General features: G+C 40.3%; 1 long non-coding RNA gene across 1 annotated transcript; it reads left to right on the forward strand.

Moving 5' to 3' along the window:
- Positions 1-1,340, forward strand: LOC144033814 (uncharacterized). Its single transcript, XR_013288087.1, has 3 exons — positions 1-172; positions 561-732; positions 947-1,340. It is a non-coding gene; the product is annotated as an uncharacterized LOC144033814 (long non-coding RNA).
- The last annotated feature ends 14,703 nt before the right edge of the window (positions 1,341-16,043 follow it).

Consider the following 16,043-nt stretch of genomic DNA (forward strand, 5'->3'; position numbering starts at 1 on the left):
ATTTTATTTTTGACTTCCCTCACCTTTTTAATTCCCCCATTTACAATTTGTCTCTACAGATCTGACACTCTCACCGGCTTTATTTGTAAAATTCGTGACCAGCCCCACAATGGCCGTTGTGCAGATTATCAAGTTCATTTCTTGTGCCCGCTTGAATTCTGTGAATCTGAAGGTAATCTTGCGCATAATGTACAACAGTATTTCAGACTATGATAGGCAGTTGTTTTTTTTTTTTTTTTTTATGTAAATGCCTGTCAAACAATTTTAGAGGAAGGAAAATGTGTCATGTTGGGTTTTACTCAAATTGGATTATGCTGGTTACATTTTCCTTTGTTTCTCCTACAAACTGCCCCCACCTAATTGGTTCACTTAGTTTTGATTCCAAGAAGATGATACATTTTTAGCCACCAATTCTCCCTCCACCCAGTAAGTACAATGATTCAGTTACAACTGCTGAAAGCCAAAAGACAAAGAAGTAGGCTTTACAAAACAAATGCATGCCCCCATTGAAACATAATTTTGTTTTTTTGATTCAGTTTTGTCCTCTGTGTTACTTTTAGTGTGCAGGACTCCATGGTTGGATCGCGACGACCCGAGTGGCACCGGAGACTTTGAGACACTGAAGGATCTCTACGTTGAAAAACCAAATGAAATCTGCAGACTTCCACTTGGCATTGAGGTCCAAACTGTCGCTGGAAATACTGTGGCATCGACGGGGGATGTCATTGCTTTGTAAGTACGAGATCCAGTGCAAATACACATTTGGCAAGCTCCATTGTATCTTTTGTTGCAGTACATGTGCACTTCAATCTGGAGCTTCCTACCTCACAAAATGTGCACTGAAATGATCTGAAGGCTACTTGAGCGCAATTACTGCCCATGGTTTGAAGTGTTAATACTTTTCACTGTTCTCATCATGGTGGCAAATTTTCTTTCCTCTTTGCAGCGCGGACACAACTACTGGGTTCATCTGTAAAAATGCTGACCAGGAGGGTGGACGCTGCACAGATTATAAAGTTCGTTTCATATGTCCCATCGACTTCTGCCATAGACGAGGATAATTGTGAAAAACTGAGTTACAAGTAATTAAAGTGTCAAGTTTGTTCATTTATCCAAGTAAAGAATTGCAATGCTGGCTGCAGGGAAAACAAAGTATAATACAGTACCTCAATTTAATTCATTCCTTGACCAGTTTGCATCCTGAAACATTCTTAGATTGAGGTAACATCATTGAAATGAAATGACTGGGGGAAAAACAAGTTTTTCATCCCCAAATTGATAGAATTTTGTGTATAAATAAAAGTATAGTACAACATAAGTGGAAAATATACTCCACAATGACCGTGTCACATCTTTTCTGGTATTGTGGGGTCACTAAAATAAAAAAAAATAAAAAAAACTGGAAGGATCTAGTAAGATTTGTAGTAATGTTATTGAAAATTTTGTTTTGTTTAATGAGCATGTTGTTTTTGGTTATTTTGTAAAGAGTGGTAAATATGACCAAAAAAAAATGTTTTTGTGTTAAATTTGTTAATTATATTAAAGTTCTACATACACAAATGTAAATTTGGGACTCAAAAATCACTCGTTTCTTTATTTTATAAAGACTTTCAGTTATATATATGCAATCAGTCAGTGGCTGCCAGAATAAAAAGGCTGTAAGGACTTTGAATGCATGTGCGAAATTTGAATTATATGGATAAAAAGTGACATTTTATTTTCATTAATATATTTATTGTTTTAAGTGTTGTATTCCCCTGGCATTTTAATATATATATATATTTTTCTTCTTATGTTTCATTGTTGCAGTGGTTTGATCGTCTTGATGGTAAGTTTGCAACAGTTGGTTCAATAAATCATTAAAAAAAAAGAAAGAAAAAATTGTATCGGGGTCGCCGAACAAACACGCCCCGCTACAGGATTGGCTGGAAATTACCTAGTTGACGTCAAATATTGGAAAGAAAATTATTAACTCATTCACTCCCAGCCATTTTGACTGACGCAATCCCCTTCCACCCTCGACTGTTTTATTGGATTTGGACTAATTTTGCAAGGCCCACACAATATTGTGTTCTATTGCTATAAAAACATGTAACCTACCAAAAGATTAGAGTCTCTACTTTCATTAGGGGAAAAAAAAAGTATTTCTATCTGTTTCCGTTGTGAAGTAATTGGCATTAGAATATAGCTAAATTTCATCATCATTCCCAATCTATTTAGAAATGTGCGTAAAAGAGCTTTTTTCAACATGGCCCTGGTTGATCTCTTATACTCTGCTGCCACCTGCTGGCCGTTTGTGTAATAACTACCATTTATTCAGTCATTCTTTGCAGTTGAGCGGCTGCATTAAAGCCTTCTGTATGCTCTAGCATAGAAAACTTATAAATACATCTCTGGGACACAAAACATTTAATATAGTACGTATTTATACGTTTTTTGGGAACAAATGAGTTAAAGATGTAATTTAAATAACATGTACGGACTGAAATTGTAAAAACGTAAATAAACTTAAGAATATAAACGCAAAATATTTTGAATAAATAATAAAATAGATTGACTAAATGATAAATACACAAGTGTCTCAGATGTGTAACGGCGATGCAGTAGACGATGCATAAGGAGCGGAGGGGGCTGGAGTTGGAGGAACAGCTTCTCTGGCATTTGCGGCGGGGCGAGTAGGCTGAGAAGCAACAGCATCAGTGGAGGCCAACTACTCATCATAATTGGTGCGTTCCATGTTAGTATCGACATCTGCAGCACAACGCTCATCAGTGCTGTTGGTCAGTGGATCCCTCGGTGATTGATTCCTCTGTGGTTGTTGATTGAAGGCCATACGTTGATGACACCATCCTGCGTATTTTAACAATAATAATAATCGGTGTTTTAAGTGGGCCGGTACGGAGCTGCGACACTTCTAAAAATCGCCCTTGAGCGTTCCGGTACTTCTCGACGTGCAAAGAACGTTATCAGCCTTCCGGTACGCTTGACAATGCATTTTTTGATTCTGTTAGGGCGAACACCGCTCGTCCACAGATTTGCATATAGCAAGGAAAACGCCTCTTTTGGCTGTTTGCGAGAGGGCGCAGGAAGATGCCTTCACGGCACGCACTGAACACGGAAGCACTCGCTGGCCGCGTGCAGGCCTCGTTTAGAAGCATGACGCGCTAATTAAGCTTATTAATTGTAGAGCTCTCTGGCCGTCCACTCCTCGTTGAGAAGCACGACTCACTAATTAAAGTGTATGTGACAGCTCAGGACATTTTTTAATATGTTGTTTTGAACGATATAATATACACGACAAAATGAGCAGCTCGTCGAGTCAAAACATATTAAAATAGTATTTCCTTATTTTTAAATTACCCGCGCAAAATCTGGCCATTGGCGCGCTCCCAGCGGCCGAATCGGGTATGACGTCAGCGGAAGAACGGAAGTCAGCGTCTTTGCTTTGCCGCTGCAAGCTTACGACTGCTGTGTTTTTATCATCAACTGAATTTCTACAATGCCGTCTCGTTGCGTGGCCCGATTTTGTTGTAATCGAAGGGAGGATGGTGTGAGGCTTTTTCGGTTCCCTCAAGATGCAGCTCTTGGCGAAAAATGGACAAAGTAAGTACAACGGACGAGAGATAAATGAACACCTGACTCCAACGTCAGTGTTGTACAGCGCACATTTCGAGGAAGACTCGTTTGACCTGAAGCTGTCACTTGGCTATAATGTGGTGTAAGAACTACAATCTAGAAAGTTAACAGCACTTATTTCTGCCAATTAATATACAGTCAATGAAAAGGTACCAATGTCAAATGAGGAACTGCTAAATTTCCATTTGTTGTCCATTTTATTTTGATTTATGTATTGTGCTGTGCATCTGTGTTGAAGGCATCATGCTCAAGTTAACAACAGTTCAAACTTTGTTTCAGATGGTGGATGAGATGCTTATGGAGTGAGTATGAGTCGAAGGAAACTGCTACACAGGCGACATGTTTGGAAGATGATTTGGGTGATGTTTGCATCCAAAATGTGAGTAAATGTACTGTGCAATATACATGATTGATAACTAGTGCTGTCAAACGATTAACATTTTTAATCTGATTAATCACACTTTTTAATTTTGATTAATCACGATTAATCAGCTAAATTACTTGCATATTCTCCTAATGTAAAATAAATACAAAATACCGTAATATTTTGACATTAACGCATTTTATTATCTGAATGTCATTTGCAAACATTGATTAAATGCATGTACGCAATTGCATGCATGTGTGTATTGCTCAAAACGTAACAGCATCGCATCATATCAATTGGGTGCAATTCAGCAATTATTAATTAAACGCAAATTACTTTTGTTTTATCTAAAGTCCCGTCGGGGTGTTTTTTAAAGCGAAATGTACCACTGAGCACACCAACTGGAGTCACCCTGCTCATTTTGGAACAACAGGCGTAGGAAATGTCGTGCATTGACCTGCGCAGCCTTCAATGTAAGGATCCGCGGTTACGTTCAAGGCTCAAGTGCGGTAAAAAAAAATAGTGCGATTAAACTGCGTTAATACGTGATTAATGCGACAATTTTCCGTGATTAATTAACCTATTAACGCTTTAACTTTGACAGCCCTATTGTTAACACACCAATATATGGAAAAACAAATTGCTCACCCCACCTAGTTTTCAAATTTGTCATGTACATGTAATTTACAAATGTTATAACTCCCTCTCGAGGCAAGACAAACAAAAGAGGCTTGCAGCGGCCTCAGCAGCAGGTTCTTGTCGCCTTTCAGCTGACCCACTTGTATGTAGTGATGACCTCTTGGAGCCAGAGATGAGAGAACAGACTAGAGTTGAACAGAGAACCTATTTCAGGCCATCCATCATCTTCTTCAAATGTATGTCCATCTAGTTGTTTTGTGGCCCTGTGAGAGATGAAATTGGATACTTGGATGCATAGATCAACTCCGGCAAGTTTCCTGATTTGGTAATTCGATTTGCCGTAGTTCATCATATATGCGCTGGACATCTGCAGCATAACTATGGTCTTCAGCAATGATGTGATGGAGTTCATCATCCGTCAATGGCTCTGTGACTTGTAATAGTTTCTTTCTGGCAAATTCCACACTGTATCTCCACTTGTCATATGCAAAATTGAATCTTCGTTTAAAAGCTTTAATTTTCTCTTCTTGCATTCCTCTTCCTTTCTCTGTCAGAGTTCTGCACCTTCCACTTCTTCTTATCTTCTTTTCAGAAGTGTTAGTGACTTGACTCTTTTCAGGCTGCTCTTGGAAGTCTTCATCACTAGGAATATCCCTTACCTGCCTGGTAACCAGTGTTGCCACAGTTACCTTGAAAAAGTAACTTAGTTACTTTACTGATTACTTGGTTTTAAAAGTAACTAAATTGCGTTACTGATTACTTGATTTTAAAAGTAACTAAGTTAGATTAAAAGTTACTTTTTTAGTTACTTTCAGCAGCTGCCGATAACACCATCTCAACATAAAAATAATGCAGTAGAAACGGAGTTCCAAATACTTTATTGAAAGTGCATTTTTAACATGAAAATAAAGGTGTTTTTTTTTAATGAAAAACAAAATAGGCAGTCTCTCTTGACTTCTTGTAACGTAAATACTTTTTATAAAACAAAAAATAAAAATCTATCCAGGTTGAAAATGAAAATCCCCTAAATTCCTCTATTGTTTGTTTGTTCCGCTATTCCAGTGTGTACACATGTATCAGTTTAAATATTTATTAGTAGTTATTGACAGTTATAATTGTTTTTTGGTTTGTTTGTTTTTTCTCTTCAAAATAAGGATCAGGAAAACAAAAGGTTGATAATTTAATGTTAAATATAAATATTTAACCTTTAGACAGACACCAACACAATTAAACAGAATATTTGCACATTGTGAAGTATTTCAGAAACATAAATTTAAGACATGAAATAAACCTACCGTCCAGCCAAAAGAAATATGAAGCCACCTTATGGAACAATAAATCTATCAAACACATTTTAACCACTTAATATATGCAAAAATATTTCCAAAAGTTCATTTCCCTTTTTAATCAACAATTTTTGTATTTAACAATTGTTTTTTCTTTTGTCATCACTTTCATTTTTGGTTAATGTATGACATCTTTTTTTGTTTTTTTAATCTGAGACACGATGATGACCACAGAATCACTACTGTTTATATTTTGTTTTTTGGGCTGTCGTAATCGCGGGCACGTCTCAGTTCTCCTATCTGCTGCTCATGCTAGTTGTAGACATTGACAGGGAGCCACAAACTGAGAAATGAGATACTTGCAGTGTGCTTTTAGCTTAGCTGGTGTGTTGGCTGTGGGACATACCTGTGTCGTTTGAATCCATGCATTGGATCGTCACGGGAGTTATTCTTTTTGGCTCGCGCGCAGTACCAACGCCGGCCCGGGACATACAAGTGCACCGAGAGGACTCGATAGCCATGGGAAATACCGAGATGTACGGCACCGGCTTCTGCTAACTGTCTCCATTTGTATGTTGTCACTCGTTGCGCGCGCGCGCGCCGTGTCGCAAGCACGGAAACACGGAAGTAGCTTGAATGGTGATGCTACTGAAATGTAAACAAAACAAGTAGAGCACGGCGCAGAACTCTTGCTATTGTTATGAAAACCATAAAGCCTCACTCGCAACCGATACGGTCGTTTAGCTCCCCTTGACGAACGATGGTTCGGTCGAATCGTTTTTTTGTTCCACCCCTACTGAAAACGTAACTTGTCTGACGTCACTCCCCCTGGCGAGAGGGCGGAGACCTCATCCCATAATGCTTCACGGACCAGTTGAGGATGGAAATAAATTATTTTTTTTACCACTTTTATGGTCCATAATGCACACTTTTTGTGTTGTGTTGTGTGCCTGTTGGTTAATAAAACTAGTAGTAAAAGTATCATCACTTTTGTTTTGAATGTGCAAACCATTCATGACCAGACCATGGCTGAATTCAGTGTGGTGATCAATGACTTCTGCCTCATCTTCGTAGTTAGCAGTAGTTGTTTGTGACTGTTACAACAGTGAGATAGTTTGCCTTCTTCATGAAAATGTGGAGTAACGCATTGATTCTCTGGACAGTAACTTTAATCAGACTACTTTGTAGAATAAAGTAACGCGTTAGACTATTAGTTACTTTAGAAAGCAACTTTTTTGAGTAACGCGTTAACGGTTACCGGCAACACTGCTGGTAACCTGCTCCAATTCAACTTCACTATCACTGACTTCTGTATGAGTAAGCCTTCCTTTTGTTGACATCTTGGCGCAAACCTACACTTGAATGCAAATAGAAACTAAAGCCTGGTTCACACGGCAAGATTTTAAAATTGTCGGCCGATTTCCAATCTTTGACAGACACCACACGTGAAGAGATAAAATCACGGTAGTTCCAGTTTTGAACGTACCGTGCGTGGTGTGCGGCCACACTGCACAATCAACACACACCACACGAGCCGAGTTCATTCAAGAATGTGACGGGAAGTCTCGCAAAACCTCTCGAGATTAAACGTGGCTTCCGAGTCGTCAACATGAGTCGATCCTGGTTTTCAGCCGAAAAAGCGGCATAAAAAAGAAAAGGTCTTGTTTAAAGGAGTGTAAATGGGCACTGGCGAGACATCGCTTGCTCTCGGTTCGGTGCTGGCGGCACGTTTTATTTGTGGAGAATGTGTGTGCGTGTATTAAAAATAAATACATAAATAATTAAAAAACTAAAAAGAGTGTAATAGCGCGAGCACGGACTTTCTGCTGCGTCATGACTGTTTTGATTTTGGATTCCCCACCGGCTTCCTAGCTGGCTCGCTTTCTGATTGGCTGCACGTCAATATCAATCTGCTGCGCGGAGCGAAATCGGGCCAAAAAATCCAACATGTTGGATATGCCCGATTTCAAATCGGGGGTCCTTCCGAGCGCCGATATCGGGAGGCGCTGTGTGTAGTGACAAGACACACGACAGAATTATCTGTGAAGATTATCGCTTGCGTCTCGGCGCGTCCTTACGATTGTCGGGAGGGGAAATTCGGGGCTAAAATCGGGCCAATTCTCCTGCCGTGTGAACTAGGCTTTAGAAAATGAATATAATGAATCTGTAAGCCTAAAACGATTACTGCTTGCTGTGTGACTACTTGTGAAATAAATTGGTTATTTCCTTTTAAATGATCTGAACTTATTTAAATGTATCAAAAAGAATTATTGTTCACTTAAATTAAATTTGTACTATAAACCTTAAAGCACACTTATTTTCAATACAATGCATAAACAGAAATTCAGTCAGCTTATTATCTTGAAATTCACATAAATATATATATATATATGCCACAGTCACTAAAATACTGCAAAAGACAATGAAAACTTGACAAGAGTCGATCCCTATAGACTATTTGTAATTGTAGCGATAATTGGGTCGTCTTTTGGACGAATTAATAATCTGGACGTTACAGAGGTAAATTATATTTACCTCGATAACCTCTAGGGGCACCACGTTGGTTTTGCTTTGGGTTAACAGGAGCAAACAACGACCAAAATCCTTCCTTCATCAGTCATTTATAATCTAAAGTCGCCACACTCGATATTCAGTGGTTCGTTGTACTAACAAAAGAATAATAATCCACTCGGAAACACAGATGACTTAGGCGGAATAGAGTTAATAAAACATACATTTATTCACGATTGCTACACTACAGAATCAAAACACTGCCTATCTAACTATTCTACCGTCAGAAGAAAAGAAATAAAATAAAGCTAATGAAAATAAGGAAGGAATGCGAATGAATAAGGAAACAGGGAAAAGAGAAATTTGACCTACCAGATCTGTGATATGTTTCAAACGTAAGTTGCACGCAGTGGTACCAATTTGGGAATCAAACGCACACTTACGAGCATCGTTTGCGTCGAATGAGCAGAAAGCTCTTGTAAAAAAGAGGGGGAAAAAAATAGTCAATGTTTGTTCCAAAAGGCAAGAAAATCAAAAGGGGTGAGCAAGGGAGCCGCTCGGGGGCTGACGTAGCTGCGCGGCTCGTCCCTTGATTGGTTGGCGACTCGGCGAGGTTGATTCTCCGGCGAGGTTGGTTCTGCCGGACAGCTGTCCGACTCCAGGTGTTGGAGCTCGGTCCGCTACGCGCATGCGTACGGGGAAGGCCAGCCGTTGGAGGTGAGCTAGCACCGCGGCGGGGCGCCACCGAATAGCAGGTGAGGTGCTGAGCGGCTTAGGTGCACAACCTTGAGTCCGGCGGTACGTTGCAAGTGTACCCCGGGGCCGCGAAAGTCGCCGCTGGCGGGCAATCACCGATGGTGAAGAAAAAAAAGAAAAGAAAAAAGGAGTAAAAGAGTCTTTGGGGTCAGCGTTGCAGTTTGCACCTGCTTTGGCGTGGCGTGGAGCGAGTGGCTGCTCTCGTGGCAACGGTTGCTGCCAGAAAAAGGGGCCACGTGTTTTGCAAGTTTCTTGGAACAAAGAGTTCGAGCAGGCTGGGAAACTTGCAGGTAGAGAGTGATCGGAAGATGATGTTGGAGGAGCGAAGTTGGAAGAGAGCAAGCGAGGGGGTCCCCTCGTCTTTTTAAAGTCTATGGGCGGGGCTTCAGTAAGGGGGTGGCACACCCTTTCTGTTCGCTCACGCAGACTTAAAAAAATAAAAAATATTAAAGGGATTAATAATTTGGCATTAAATTTGGTCAGTCTGGCAAATCAGTTTCCCCACACAACCCGTTTAACACATCGTAATTAATGCATCATAAATCAACTTGTGAGGTAATTTCTACTTGAGCCTAATCTGACTGAACTGAAAGATATTGATTATCTTTCATTCTTTATGGAGTACAAATGGAATAGGATGTTCATACACACAAAGGCATAACATGAATCATTCGTAGTTCAGTTATCTGTCAAGAATTATCATGGTATAAATGTGTAAAATGCTGTTACTTATATGAATTGTCACTAAGGATAGTTCCAAGTTTCACCACTTGACGGTGCTGTTGCTCCATCTAAACGTTCCAGGAGGGCCCCCCCTGGAAGGGCGAGACGCCAGAATATCCTTTGTGATTGATAAGAGGTCATGAACATTCCTTTGATCAGTCGTTTGTGTATTCCAAATCATTGGAGCCATTTGTTCGGGCTCCGGGATGGCGGGCTTGAATACACTCCTTCGGCAGACGCATAAATTCCTTTGTCACCTGGTCAGCGGCTTCAAAAGAGCTTTGTTGGTGGTTGGGTGACCACCTGCAGAGCTAACCAAGCTTAGATCCTGTCTGGGCAGTGGAATATTTATGCAACTGCAGAGAATTTGCTTTAGAAGAAGCAAACTTAAAAAAAAATTAGAGGGTAGACTGGGCCATAGGCCATAGTTGTTACATAATTATTACACTATCAATCCACAATTCACTCACACGGTAAATATAGCACAATTACAAAATCGTCCTTCCCTTAGACTGGTATCTTATCAACAGTCCAAGCTTTTCTTGTGGCTTCTTCATGTAAATGCAGCTCCTATGCAATCTTCTTGCCTTGTATGTGTGTGAAATGCGAACTGAGCTTAGCTTTTCCCGTGCGCCATTGAAGCAATGACGTCACCGTTACAAATTGTGCATTTTTCAAAGAATAAAATGGCTGTATAGGTGTAAATATGACCTGCATTTCAACATAGTTTATTATTTCTAAGTTTTTTTTTCTTTTTTAAAGCAAAAAGAAGCCTTGCCCTCAACAAGAACCGTAGCAGTCTCAATTTGAGCTAAAGGACATAAAAAGGGTAAGGATAGTCAGACCCGTCACCATACCCCATTCATAAGGGGGGCCCATGAAATGCATGGGGGGGCACACTTATTATAACCCAGATTTTTGATTCGCAAAGCACTGACCCACATAATCATTTTAAACGTGACAAAAAGCAATTATGACCAGCTATAGCCAACAACACCATATCTTAATAATTGAAAGAAATATTATACTATTCAAAAAAGAGCCATACATGTGTTCAACATATATGATGGTAAATCAGAGGCAACACTCAAACTGAAAAAGCACCACGGAGGGTGCAGATTAGGTACATGGTACATGATGCATTGTCAGCGCACACACACACACACACCCATGCATGCGCACACGTTGAACCTACTTTGAGTAAGTTGTGCAGGTTGTCCTCTCTCCAGTCCTTCCATGTCTCAATATAACTGTAAGCAGCATATTTCTGTGCTGAACCTCATCATCAACGCATCCTTCCAGTCTGACTTGAATTTGTGAGAGGTCTTTTTCAAAGGCAAGCTGAATCAGTTGGGCCTTGCGTCTGGGAAGCATACTGCGCCGATGCTCCGAGAAAACATTTTTGAGTGTAGAAAAAGAATTTTCACACATTGCTGTGGAAGCTCCTAATGTTAGGGCAAAGGTGTAGGCAGTGACAACTGTTGGCATAGCTTGGAGTGCACATTTGAAAGTGCTAAGAATGTTCGCTATTGTCCATTTTCCATCTCCAGGGGGAAGTGGGGTGTCCGTTAATTTTTTCATCAGGAACTCACGAGCCACAGTGTATTCCATTTCATCCACATCAATCCCAGCTAATTCAACTAGTGGTTTTACTTTTAATGGGTCCAGGAAATTACCTTCAGTCTCTGGGCTCAAAGTAGCCAGTGCACCAATGAGCTCCACATTTCGCTCTCCAAAAAGCGCATCTATCTCTCCTTGCACAACATCAATAACACTGTAAAACAAGAAAAAGCCATTTCTGGAGAAATGGCGTGTGAAGGCTGGAGAGCTGAACCTGTGGAATGATTTGGAATAATGTTGAATGATATTGAATGGTGTTGAATGGAAAGTGTAGAATGTGGGAATAATCGGCTACGAAATCGGCAATTGTGAATTTTGGAACTAAAAAGCTGTATGAGCTCATGTCGTGAGTTACTGGAACAGATTGAAGTTGGAATGAAGTAAATCGGATGAATAATGTGGAAGTAAATGGAAAGTGTAGAATGTGGGAATAATCGGCTACGAAATCGGAAATTGTGAATTATGGAACTGAAAAGCTGGAAGAGCTCATAGCATGAAATACTGGAATGTACTGAAGTTGGAATGAAGTAAATCGTATGAATGTGGAAGTAAATGGAAAGTGTAGAATGTGGGAATAATCGGCTATGAAATTGGAAATTGTGAATTTTGGAACTGAAAAGCTGGAATAGCTCATAGCATGAATTACTGGAATGTACTAAAGTTGGAATGAAGTAAATCGGATGAATAATTTGGAAGTAAATAGAAAGTGTAGAATGTGGGAATAATCGGCTACGAAATCGGAAATTGTGAATTTTGGAACTGAAAAGCTGGAATAGCTCATCGCATGAATTACTGGAATGTACTGAAGTTGGAATGAAGTCAATCGGATGAATAACATGGAAGTAAATGGAAAATGTAGAATGTGGGAATAATCAACAACGAAATCGGGAATTGTGAATTTTGGAACTGAAAATCTGGAAGAGCTCATGGCATGAATTACTGGAATATATTGAAGTTGGAATGAAGTAAATCGGATGAATAATGTGGAAGTAAATGGAAAATATAGAATGTGGGAATAATCGACTACGCAATCGAAATTGTGAATTTTGGAAGAGCTCATTGTGTGAATTACTGGAATATATATTGAAGTTGGAATGAAGTAAATCGGATGAATAATGTGGAAGTAAATAGAAAATGTATAATGTGGGAATAATCGGCTACGAAATCGGAAATTGTGAATTTTGGAACTGAAAAGCTGGAAGAGCTCACGGCTTGAATTACTGGAATATATTGAAGTTGGAATGAAGTAAATCGGATGAATAATGTGGAAGTAAATGGAAAATGTATAATGCGGGAATAATCGGCTACGAAATCGTAAATTGAAAATGTTTGAACTGAAAAGCAGGAATCGCTCATAGCATGAATTACTGGAATGTACTGAAGTTGGAATGAAGTGAATCGGATGAATAATGTGGAAGTAAATGTAAAATGTAGAATCTCCCATTAAGAATAATGGGGAAATATCGGGTACGAAATCGGGAATTGTGGGTAAGGCGTGAATCGTAGGAATAATAAAAATACAAGCGCGCGCGTCACGTGAATTTTAGGAATAGTTTGAAATTGGAATGGCGAAAATCGGATGAATTATGTGGAAGTAGTTACACATCAAAAAAGTGGGCGGAATAAGAAGAAGAACTAGAAAAATTCCCGCGGAAATTTTGGATGTGACTGCTGACTCTTGCAAGGTGGAAAGCCAAATGCACTGGTCCGTTCTGGGTCACTTCCTACAGTAGCATTAGCATGCTAAGCTAACATTAGCATGCTAAGCTAACATTAGCATGCTAACTTAGCATTAGCATGTTAAATTAACATTAGCATTAGCATGCTAAATTAACATTAGCATTAGCATGCTAACTTAGCATTAACATGCTAAGTTAACATTAGCATGCTAACTTAGCATTAACATGCTCAGATAGGAAGGTAATCTTGTGCAAAATACAGTACAAAAGAATAATAATCCACTCGGAAACACAGATGACTTAGGCGGAATAGAGTTAATAAAACATACATTTATTCACGATTGCTACACTACAGAATCAAAACACTGCCTATCTAACTATTCTACCGTCAGAAGAAAAGAAATAAAATAAAGCTAATGAAAATAAGGAAGGAATGCGAATGAATAAGGAAACAGGGAAAAGAGAAATTTGACCTACCAGATCTGTGATATGTTTCAAACGTAAGTTGCACGCAGTGGTACCAATTTGGGAATCAAACGCACACTTACGAGCATCGTTTGCGTCGAATGAGCAGAAAGCTCTTGTAAAAAAGAGGGGGAAAAAAATAGTCAATGTTTGTTCCAAAAGGCAAGAAAATCAAAAGGGGTATTCCACAGGTGAGCAAGGGAGCCGCTCGGGGGCTGACGTAGCTGCGCGGCTCGTCCCTTGATTGGTTGGCGACTCGGCGAGGTTGATTCTCCGGCGAGGTTGGTTCTGCCGGACAGCTGTCCGACTCCAGGTGTTGGAGCTCGGTCCGCTACGCGCATGCGTACGGGGAAGGCCAGCCGTTGGAGGTGAGCTAGCACCGCGGCGGGGCGCCACCGAATAGCAGGTGAGGTGCTGAGCGGCTTAGGTGCACAACCTTGAGTCCGGCGGTACGTTGCAAGTGTACCCCGGGGCCGCGAAAGTCGCCGCTGGCGGGCAATCACCGATGGTGAAGAAAAAAAAAAAAAGAAAAAAGGAGTAAAAGAGTCTTTGGGGTCAGCGTTGCAGTTTGCACCTGCTTTGGCGTGGCGTGGAGCGAGTGGCTGCTCTCGTGGCAACGGTTGCTGCCAGAAAAAGGGGCCACGTGTTTTGCAAGTTTCTTGGAACAAAGAGTTCGAGCAGGCTGGGAAACTTGCAGGTAGAGAGTGATCGGAAGATGATGTTGGAGGAGCGAAGTTGGAAGAGAGCAAGCGAGGGGGTCCCCTCGTCTTTTTAAAGTCTATGGGCGGGGCTTCAGTAAGGGGGTGGCACACCCTTTCTGTTCGCTCACGCAGACTTAAAAAAATAAAAAATATTAAAGGGATTAATAATTTGGCATTAAATTTGGTCAGTCTGGCAAATCAGTTGTGCAAAATACAGTACTCTTGGGTTTATCTGTAAAAATGCTGATCTCGAGTGATCGTTTCATATCGTTCATGGATTTCTGAAGAACAGGGTTGTCATGTGAAAACAAATGCTTGTTTAGCTAATCACAAGTCAGATATTTTTAACAAAGCATTTCAATTTAACAAATATTGATTACTTAATTTTTCAACCTTGCTCCGTACTCATTACTGCTCCAGAATGTTGGACTCCATGGTTTGATCGAGACAACCCCTCTGGGACTGGCGACTATGAAACGCTTTCCGATCTGCGCAAAGCAAACCCATCAAACATCTGTGACCATCCACTAAAAATTGATGTCAAAACTACATCTGGAGCCAGTGTTGGATCAACAGGCGACGTGATTCATGTGTAAGTACAAGATTGGCTGGGTCAATGTTGACGGTTTTCTTCACAATATGTTCTATGCAGCACCACTAGTCTAAACACAACAGTCTGACGTATTGCTATTTGTGGAGTAAGAGTTAATCTGCAAAATCCACCCATCTGAGGGGGTGGCCATTTTGCCACTTCCTGTCCACTGGCAATGACTTCACAGTTCGCCTGTTTTCTGAAGCTGAGCCACGAGCAGGTGCCAAGATGGCCGTCCTGTGCGATGGAGTAAAAACTGGACCTTGCTGCATAACTTGTATCACACAAATGCAATTTTCATTCAATTCATTCAATTTGCATTCTGTCCGTGGCGGGTGAACATTTTTGTTAATGACTGACAGGAAAAGTTGAGAAATTGAACTAAGCATTGTCGGACATTTTGGTTTTTGTCAATGACGGAACTCCCATTTTTGTTGACTCGCTTCAAATAACGGAAACATTGACAGACTCGTTTTGCTGAGCAATGATGGATTGACAATACAACTTGGCTTGAAATGATGGAAACTGTTGACAATTTGGTGAATAACGGATGTGACTTGTTTAGACTAGTGGGGCACATATACAACATACTGATTTTATTTTTGACTTCCCTCACCTTTTTAATTCCCCCATTTACAATTTGTCTCTACAGATTCCCTCAAGATGCAGCTCTTGGCGAAAAATGGACAAAGTAAGTACAACGGACGAGAGATAAATGAACACCTGACTCCAACGTCAGTGTTGTACAGCGCACATTTCGAGGAAGACTCGTTTGACCTGAAGCTGTCACTTGGCTATAATGTGGTGTAAGAACTACAATCTAGAAAGTTAACAGCACTTATTTCTGCCAATTAATATACAGTCAATGAAAAGGTACCAATGTCAAATGAGGAACTGCTAAATTTCCATTTGTTGTCCATTTTATTTTGATTTATGTATTGTGCTGTGCATCTGTGTTGAAGGCATCATGCTCAAGTTAACAACAGTTCAAACTTTGTTTCAGATGGTGGATGAGATGCTTATGGAGTGAGTATGAGTCGAAGGAAACTGCTACACAGGCGACATGTT

This window comes from Festucalex cinctus, chromosome 13 (genome assembly GCF_051991245.1).
Source record: "Festucalex cinctus isolate MCC-2025b chromosome 13, RoL_Fcin_1.0, whole genome shotgun sequence".
Taxonomy (NCBI): Eukaryota; Metazoa; Chordata; class Actinopteri; order Syngnathiformes; family Syngnathidae; genus Festucalex; species Festucalex cinctus.